The sequence below is a fragment of the Hylobates moloch genome, unplaced genomic scaffold (assembly GCF_009828535.3).
Source record: "Hylobates moloch isolate HMO894 unplaced genomic scaffold, HMol_V3 SCAFFOLD_12, whole genome shotgun sequence".
Lineage (NCBI taxonomy): Eukaryota > Metazoa > Chordata > Mammalia > Primates > Hylobatidae > Hylobates > Hylobates moloch.
Genome location: NW_026652287.1, coordinates 53,326,532 through 53,335,894, shown reverse-complemented (window position 1 = coordinate 53,335,894; position 9,363 = coordinate 53,326,532). Strand labels below are relative to the sequence as shown.

General features: G+C 49.6%; 1 long non-coding RNA gene across 1 annotated transcript; it reads left to right on the top strand.

The window, feature by feature from the left end:
- Positions 1–4,777: 4,777 nt before the first annotated feature.
- On the top strand, positions 4,778–9,348 carry LOC116478807 (uncharacterized). Its single transcript, XR_009208813.1, has 7 exons — positions 4,778–5,075; positions 5,180–5,946; positions 7,472–7,577; positions 8,520–8,631; positions 8,815–8,884; positions 9,106–9,219; positions 9,326–9,348. It is a non-coding gene; the product is annotated as an uncharacterized LOC116478807 (long non-coding RNA).
- Positions 9,349–9,363: the final 15 nt, after the last annotated feature.

Here is a 9,363-nt window from a genome sequence, read left to right as displayed (position 1 = left end):
ATCTGGGAGAATTCAGCTGTGAGTCCATCTGGTCCTGGACTTTTATTGATTGGTAGGCTATTTATTACTGCCTCAATTTCAGAACTCATTATTGTTCTGTTCAGGGATTCCATTTCTTCCTGGTTCAGTCTTGATAGGGTGTATGCTTCCAGGAATCTTTCCATTTCTTCTAGATTTTCTAGTTTATGTGCATTGAGTTGTTCATAATATTCTCTGATGGTTGTCTTCTCTGAGGTCAGTGGTAATATCCCCCTTATTGTTTCTGATTGTGTTATTTGAATCTTCTCTCTTTTCTTCTTTATTAGTCTAGCTAGTGGTCTTTTTAGTTATTTTTTCCAAAAAAACACTTCCTGGATTTGTTAGTCTTTTGAATGTGTTTTCATGTCACTGTCTTGTTCAGTGCAGCTCTGATTTTGGTTATTTCTTGTTTTCTTCTAGCTTTGGGATTTGTTTGCTCTTGGTTCTCTAGTTCTTTTATTTATTTATTTACGTATTTTATTTTATTTATTTTTTGAGAGGGAGTCTCCCTCTGTTGCCCAGGCTGGAGTGCAGTGGTGCGATCTCAGCTCACTGCAACCTCCGCCTCCTGGGTTCAAGCAGTTCTCCTGCCTCAGCCTCCTGAGTAGCTGGGATGGACTACAGGCATGTGCCACCATGCCTGGCTAATTTTTTGTATTTTTAGTAGAGACAGGGTTTCATCATGTTAGCGAGGATGGTCTCAATCTCCTGACCTTGTGATCTGCCCACCTTAGCCTCCCAAAGTGCTGGGTTTACAGGCGTGAGCTACTGCGCCTGGCCTTGTTCTCTAGTTCTTTTAGTTGTGATGTTACGTTGTTAACTTGAGATCTTCCTAACTTTTTGATGTGAGGCTTTATTGCCAGAATGTAGTGAGATCAGATGTATTAAGTAAGGCCAGGTGTGGTGGCTGATTCCTGTAATCCCTACACTTTTGGAGGCCAACACAGGAGAATCACTTGAGCCCAGGAGTTTGAGACTAGACTGGGAAACATGTGGAAAACTTGTCTGTACCGAAAATACAAAAATTAGCTGGGTGTGCCAGCACACACCTGTGATTTCAGCTACTTGGGAGGCTGAGGTGGGAGGATCATCTAAGTCTGGGGAGGTTAAGGCTGCAGCCATGATGGTGCCACTGCACTCCAGCCTGGGTGACAGAGTGAGACCCTGTCAAAAACAAGCAAGCAACAGATATTTTATGCCCTTCTCTGGGTAGGAAGCAAAATGAACAGAACTCAGCATTTTAAAATTTAAATTTTATTTTTGAATTTTAATCTACTTATTTATTTTGAGATCAGGTTATGAAACTGGCTAATTTTTGTAGTTTGGGTTGAGATGATGTTTTACCATGTTGCCCAGGATGGTCTCGAACTCCTGGGATGAAGCGATCCACCTGCCTTGGCCTCCTAAAGTACTGGGATTGCAGGTGTGAGTCACTGACAGGCTGCAATTTTTTTTTTGTTTGTTTTTAATCTCTTGTCTTTCTGAGAGTTTCGTGGCAGAGAGTTTGGTTCGTTTAAGTTCATTCTAAATAGACATTTAGGACGTCGGCTTCTGGCCTCATGGACTCTGAGGTTACAAGTCCCCTGGTCTATCACAGGAACATACACATAAGAAATAAAAAAATCGGCCGGGCACGGTGGCTCACGCCTGTAATCCCAACACTTTGGGAGACTGAGGCGGGTGGATCACCTGAGGTCAGGAGTTTGAGACCAGCCTGGCCAACATGGTGAAACCCCGTCTCTACTAACAATAAATAGCCAGGCGAGGTGGTGCGTGCCTATAATCCCAGCTACTCAGGAGGTTGAGGTACGAGAATCGCTTGAACCCGGGAGGCGGAGATTGCAGTGAGCCAAGATTGCCCCACTGCACTCTAGCCTGGGCGACAAAGCAAGACTCTGTCTCAAAAAAAAAAAAAAAAAGACTCTGTCTCAAAAAGTAAATAAGTAAATAAACAAACATAACGTTTATAATAAGTAATTGTGTTACAAAGAAATAGCGTTATGTACCCTAAACCAAGGTCTCACAGAGAAAAGGAAGCCTGTACACAGACTGGGTCAACTGTGTCTTCTCTACTGTCCCTACCTCAAAGTTGGTTTCTCCCTTGTTGCCTAGAAAATCGCCGCCCTGACTGGGTATGATTGTTCCTTGATCAGTATATGCATATATATGTGTATTTTTTCATTCTTTCCTGGCTGATTATTGCGTGGGTGGTCGTTTGGCGCCTCCTAGCGGCCGGCTAGCAGTACAGGCCTCCTCCAGAGGCCGCTTGGGCTGACGGCACGGCCTGTGGCCCACAGGGCGGCCGCCTTTCTAGAGTTCTCTTTTCCTCCAGAGCTCCAGTGGCAGCTGCCGAGGGAGGGACAGTCCCCGCTGTGAGCTGGGCAGAGCTCGGGAGTCCTGCAGCCTTCAGCAGAACAGTCCTGATGGTGCCAGAGCTCTGGCGCGTCCCTTGTGAGTCATAGCTCAGGCATGTAGGGCTGTGGAGGGGAGGCTGTTACCGCGCTCCCGGCATGAGCTGAGTGTGGGGCTGCCCGGGCTGGTCCCCAGCTCACCGCAGCTGCGGAGGCCCGACCCTCGGGACCCACCAGGCATGATGCAGGGGGCCAGGGACATCCCCCAGGCCCGGTCGCGGGCCCACGTGTGTCCTGGCCGTCTGGGGCTGCGGCCGATTTTTTTTCCCAAGTCCCCATGGAGAGTCAGGGACCGTCCTGTGCCATCTTCCGAGGGCCGGGAAGGGGCCGCCCGCGGGCTTTCCGAGCGCCGAAGGGGCCACATGCTGCCCTGAGGGTGCCGCAGGTTCACTGGGCTCCCCTGCTTGATGTCTACCCCCTCTGGTTTCCTCCTCTTCCCACCCTGCGGGTGGCTCGTCCCCCTGGCTGGGACGCGGCTGTGGGAGTGTGGTGGGATGGCTGAGGCGCGGGCGTCAGAGGGTGTGGCCCGGCAGCCCCCGTCTCAGGGATGGCTGTGTGGTCTGGGAGTGGCGGTCCGGGTCCTGGGCCTCTCCCACTCTGCAGCAGGGAAGAGGGGTCGGCGGGGAGGAGGGGCCGGTCGCCCCCCCCCTCGAGCCCTTCCCCGTCTTTCTGCCGCCCCAGTCGGCCAGCAGACAGTGTGGGAGAGCGCTGGGAAGGAAGGCTGGCGGAGTTATACTCCAGACGGACGGGTTCAGGCCCCGCGCGCCACACTCGGCCACACTTGGAGTGTGTGGCTTCTCTGTCCAGCCGCTGGGTCAACCAGATGTTAGCCCCAAGGTTAGGACTTGGCCTCCAGCTTGAAATGTTTAAGGACTAGATAGCTCTCGCCCGCGGCAGTACCGCTTAGGTCCAGTAGAGGGTGCGATTACGGCTCATGCGCCCTCCACCTGCCCACTCACCCAGGTCATCCTCCTTTTCTTTTCTTTTACTTTTTTCTTTTCTTTTCTTTTCTTTTCTTTTTTTTCTCTTCCTCTTCCTCTTTCTTTCCTTCTTTCCTTCTTCCTTTCTTTCTCTTCTTTATTCTTCCTTTCTTTCTTCTTTCTCTTTTCTTTTCTTTCTGTTTTCCCTCTTGTTGCCCAGGCTAGGGTGCAATGGGGCAATCTCGGCTCACTGCAACCTCCGCCTCCCGAGTTCAAGCGATTCTCCTGCCTCGGCCTCCCGAGTAGCTGAGATTACAGGCATGCACCACCACACCCGGCTAATTTTGTATTTCTAGTAGAGACGGGGTTTCTCCATGTTAGTCAGGCTGGTCTGGAACTCCCGACCTCAGGTGATCCACCCACCTCGGCCTCCCAAAGCACTGGGATTACAGGTGCGAGCCACCATGCCTGGCCCCATCCTCCCATTTCTGCCTCCAGAGTAGCTGAGGCTCTGGGGATCTTCCTTTTTTTTTTTTTTTTTTTCTAGCCCCACTTTGAGTTTGTTTCCACAGTACATTGAGTTACTATTGTTTTGTTTTGTTTTGTTTTCTCTCTATTATGCACCTTCCCGTACACTGAAGTTGCTGTTTAAATTTCTTCTTTCATACGTGTGTGTGTGTGTGTGTGTGTGTGTGTTTAAATGAGGTCTTCTCACTCAGTCACCCAGGCTGAAGTGCAGGTGTGTGATCACGGCTCACTGCAGCCTGGACCTCCTTGGGCTCAGGGGATCCTCCGTCTCAGTTCCCTGGGTAGCTGGTACTACAGTCACATACCACCACGCTGGCTCTTTATTTTGCATTTTTTATTCTCCTGCCTCAGTCTCCCGAGTAGCTGGGACTACAGGCGCGCGCCACCATGCCCAGCTAATTTTTGTATTTTTAGTAGAGATGGGGTTTTACCGTGTGGGCCAGGATGATCTTGATCTCTTGACCTCGTGACTCGCCACCTAAGCCTCCCAAAGTGCTGGGATTACAGGGGTGAGCCACTGGCACCCAGCCTGTATCATCTTTTTAGTAGAGATGTGATCTTGCTATGTTGTCCATGCTCTGGATATATATTTCTTTTTTAACTTTAATTATTATTTTTAATAGAGATGCTGTCTCACCATGTTGGCCCTGGGTATCTTGGACTCCTGGGTTCCAGGTATCCTCCGTGGCCTCCCAAAGTGCTGGGATTACAGGTGTGAGCCACTGTGCACGGTCTGGTCATGTTTTTGATGTGTTGATTCTTTCCAGTCCAGATGGATAATCTCATGTCTGAACATTCTTGCTGGTGTGATTATGACATATGACTTTACCCAGCACCAGAGTGATTTGGTGCCCCTACCCTGGCCTAGCCACGGAAGGGATTGTGACATATCCCTGGACCCAGTACTGAGATGGTGTGACTATTCTACTGCCTTGGCACTGCCCACAGGGGACATTGTGACATCACTACATCTTGTACCCAGGTGGTGTGAATCTTCTCTCCAGCCTTGGCTCTTCCACAGGGGACATTGTGTCATATCACTGAGCCCCACACATAGGTTATATGACTCTCCTGCCTGTGCCCTGCCCATGTGGGCCACTGTGACTTTTGCTGGGTCCAACACCCAGGTGATGTAACTCTACTGCCTAGGTCCTGCCTACAGAAGACCTTGTGACATATCCCTGCACCCATAACACAGGTAATGCGGCTCTCTTCTGTCTGGCCCCTGCTTACAGAAGGGATTGTGATGTATTACTGGGCTCAGCACCTAGCTCACATGACTCTCTGCCTCTTTCTTTCTAGGTTCTGCCCACAGAGGATATTGTGACATGTCACTGGGTCTAATACTACGCTGACATACTCTTATGCCTTGACACTGCCCTTAGAAGGCATGGTGATTGATTGCTGGGCCCAGAACCAATGTGATGTGAGTCTTCTGCCTGGACCCTGCCTACAAAGTGCATTGTGACATATCTCTGGGCCCTTTATTTTATGTGACTTTCCTCTCTCCTCTCTTGCCCAAAAAGAGATTGAGACATAAATTTGGGCCCAACACAGAGGTGATGTGACTCTCCTCTCCTGCCTGTTCCTTGCCCACTGAAGAGTGAATGACTTATTGCTGAGTTCAGCACACAGGTGATGGGATTCTTCTGCCTGCTCACAGAAGTCATTGTGACATATATCTGGGCCTATCACTGAGATTATGTGACTGTCTTCTTCCTGGAATCTGTCCACAGTGGGGAGTGTCACATGTTGCTTGGCTCAGAACCTACATGATATGATTCTCTTCTTATGCCTGGGCCCTGCCAACTGGAGTGATTTTGACATGTAGGTGGGCCCAGCCCCAAGGTTATATGACTCCACACATCTTTCGGAGCCCTACCCACAGGGGGCATGGTGCCTTGTCTCTGAGACCTTCAATGAGGTGATGTGACTTTTGTTTAGGCCCTCTTCTCAGGATATTGTGACATTGCTGAGCCCAGCATCTAGGTGATGTGACTCTTCTCTACTGTTTGGTCTCTACCCAAAAAGGGATTGTGACATATCACTCTGTCAAGAACCTAGATGAGGTGACTCTCCTCTCCAGCCTGGGACTTCCATACAGTGTGTATTGAGACATATCACTGGGTCCAACACCTAGATAACCCAACTCTCCTGCATGGGCCCTGCCCATAGGGGTATTATGAGCTATCTTTCTATTAATCACCTAGGTGATGTGACACACCTCTTCTGTCTGGGCCCTGCCAAAAAAGTATTGTTACATATCACTGAGCCCAGCAGCTAGGTGATGTGACTCTTCTCTCATGCATGGGCCCTGCCAACTGGGGTGTTTGTTACATATAGCCGGGCCCAGCCCCTAGGTCATGTGATTCTTCTTTTTTTTCCTGAGCCCTACCCACAGAGAAAATTTTGACATATTTTTGGGCCCATCATTTATGTGATGTGACTCTTGCATGGGCCCTCCCCACAAGGAGTAGGGTGACATATTGCTGAACCCAGTACATGGGTGATGTGACTCTCCTTTATGGATTGGGCTTTGCCCAAGCAGGGATTGTGATGTATTGCTGGGCCCACCACTTAGCTGTTGTGATTCTCCTCTTCTGCCTAAGCCCTGCATACATTGTGTATTGTGACATATACCTGGATTCAGCACCCAGGTGATGCAACTTTATGTCATGAGAACTGCCCACAGAAGTATTATGACATATTTCTTTTTCTCTTTTTTGAGACAGAGTTCGCTCTTGTTGCCCAGGCTGGAGTGCAGTGGTGTGATCTCGGCTCACGGCAACCTCCACCTCCCGGGTTCAAGTGATTCTCCTGCCTCAGCCTCCCTAGTAGCTGGGATTACAGGCATGTGCCACCACGCCCGGCTAATTTTGTATTTTTTTTAGTAGACATGGGGTTTCTCCATGTTGGTCAGGCTGGTCTCAGACTCCCGAACTCAGGTGATTCGCCCGCCGTGGCCTCCGAAAGTGCTGGGATTACAGGCATGAGCCACTGTGCCTGGCCGACATATCTCTTTTTCATCACCTAGATGATGTGACCATTTTATTTTCCATGTCCCTGGCATATTTTGGGTATAGTGACATATCATTGAGTTCAACACCCATTGGATGGGATTATCTAGGAGATTTAACTCCCCTCTTCTGTCTGCACCCTGACCACTAGGAGGATTGTGACAAATCACTGGTCTCAGCAATCGGGGGATTTGTTTTTTTTTTTTTTTTGAGACGGAGTCTCGCTCTGGAGTGCAGTGGCGCAATCTCGGCTCACTGCAAGCTCCGCCTCCCGGGTTCACGCCATTCTCCTGCCTCAGCCTCTCCGAGTAGCTGGGACTACAGGCGCCCGCCACCACGCCCGGCTAATTTTTTTGTATTTTTAGTAGAGACGGGGTTTCACCGTGGTCTCGATCTCCTGACCTCGTGATCCGCCCGCCTGGGCCTCCCAAAGTGCTGGGATTACAAGCGTGAGCCACCGTGCCCGGCTGGGGGATTTGTTTTTTTTGCTTGGTCCTCACCCACAGAGAACATTGTAACATATCCCTGGTCTCAGCACTCAGGTGATGTGACTCCTCTAACTGTATTCTGCTTTCAGGAGGGGATTGTAGCATATTCCTAATGGAGCACCAAGGTGATGTGACACTGCTGCCTGGTCCCTGCCCTCAGAGAAGATTGTGACATATCACTGCCCCAAAACCCAGGTGATGTGAGTCTACTGGTCGGTCCCTATTCACTGGTGGGATTGTGATGCATATCTTGGCCCAGCTTACAGGTGCAATGATCACTTTGATACCTTAAACAACCAATAGCAGATACACTGTCTCTCATAGCCAGTTAGGAAAATGGGTAATATCTTGGGTCTCCTCTTCGTATGGAAGTCATAGGGGGCCGGGCATGGTGGCTTAAGCCTGTAATCCCAGCACTTTGGGAGGCCGAGGCGGGTGGATCATGAGGTCAGGAGATCGAGACCATCCTGGCTAACACGGTGAAACCCCGTCTCTACTAAAAATACAAAAAATTAGCCGGGCGTGGTGGCGGGTGCCTGTAGTCCCAGCTACTCGGGAGGCTGAGGCAGGAGAATGGCGTGAACCTGGGAGGTGGAGCTTGCAGTGAGCCGAGATCGCGCCACTGCACTCCAGCCTGGGGGACAGAGCAAGACTCCTTCTCAAAAAAAAAAAAAAAAAAAGAAAGTCATAGGGAATCTCTCACATACTGTGTAAAGTTGTCAAAAGGTACAGCGGATGTCCTAACAGAACTCAGCACACAGGTGAGGTTGTGACACTCATATGTATGACCTGCTGACAGTAAATATTTCATCCTTCCACATAAATACAGCTCACAGTTGAGGTTCTGAATGTCACACCCAGAGGCAGTCAAATGTTGGACAATGGAATCTCATATGTGAATTCGGTCCATGCAGGGGTTGGCGTCTTTCAGACCAAGATTCGGCACACCTGTGAGTCTGTGACTCCACTAAGGAGACACAGTTTGCAGGAGGGATTGAGGTTCTCATACATGGATCCAGACCATCATTGAGATTGTGACTCATTTATTTAGACTCAACATACAGGAAGTGTTAGATCTCATACCCAGGGCAAGAAAATGTGTGGAATTGTTAATCTCATGCTTCTACCTTCATGCAGGTGTGATTGTGACATACACCTCTGCCGAGGACCTGAGTGATTTGACTCTTCTGCTTGGGCCCAGCATCCAGATGGGATTGTGCCACATTGCTGGACCCAGCACTTAGGTGATGTGAGTCTATTCTCTTGCCTTAGTGCTTTTCACAGAGGGCATTGAGACATCACTGGGCCTAATGCCCGGGTGATGTGACTTTCCTCTACTTCCGGGGCTTTTCCCAAGAAGGGATTGTAATATATTGCTGGGACCAGAACCTAGGTGATATGACTCTCCTCTCCTGCCTGGTTCCTCTTGCAGGTATTATGACATGTGACTGGTCCTGACACCCTGGTGATGTGAATCTCCTGCATGGGACTTGCCCACAGAGGTATTACAACATATATTTTCATTCATCATCTAGGTGATATAATTCTCCTCTTCTGCCTGGCCCTGCCAAAAAGTGGGAGATTATGGCAAATCACTGAACCCAGCACCTAGGTGATGTGACTCTCTTGTTTGGCCTGGGCCTCTCAAGTTTTGGGTATTGTAAAATATCACTAGGCCCACCACCTATGGGATTGCATGCTCCTACCTTGGCTCTGCCCACAGGGACCTTGTGACATATGTCTGCACCCATGACCTAGAAGATGTGACATTTATTTTTTGCTTGCACCCTGCCCTGCACAGGAATGATTGTGACATATCCTTGGAACCAGACACCAGGTGATGTGGCTCTTCTGCCTCTGTCTTGCCCACAGGGAGCATTGTGACATAGTGCTGAGCTCAGCACCCAGGTGATGTGACTCTGTTGCCTGTGCTGTACTTTCAGGACAGAATTGTAATATATCCCTGGCTGAGCACTCAGGT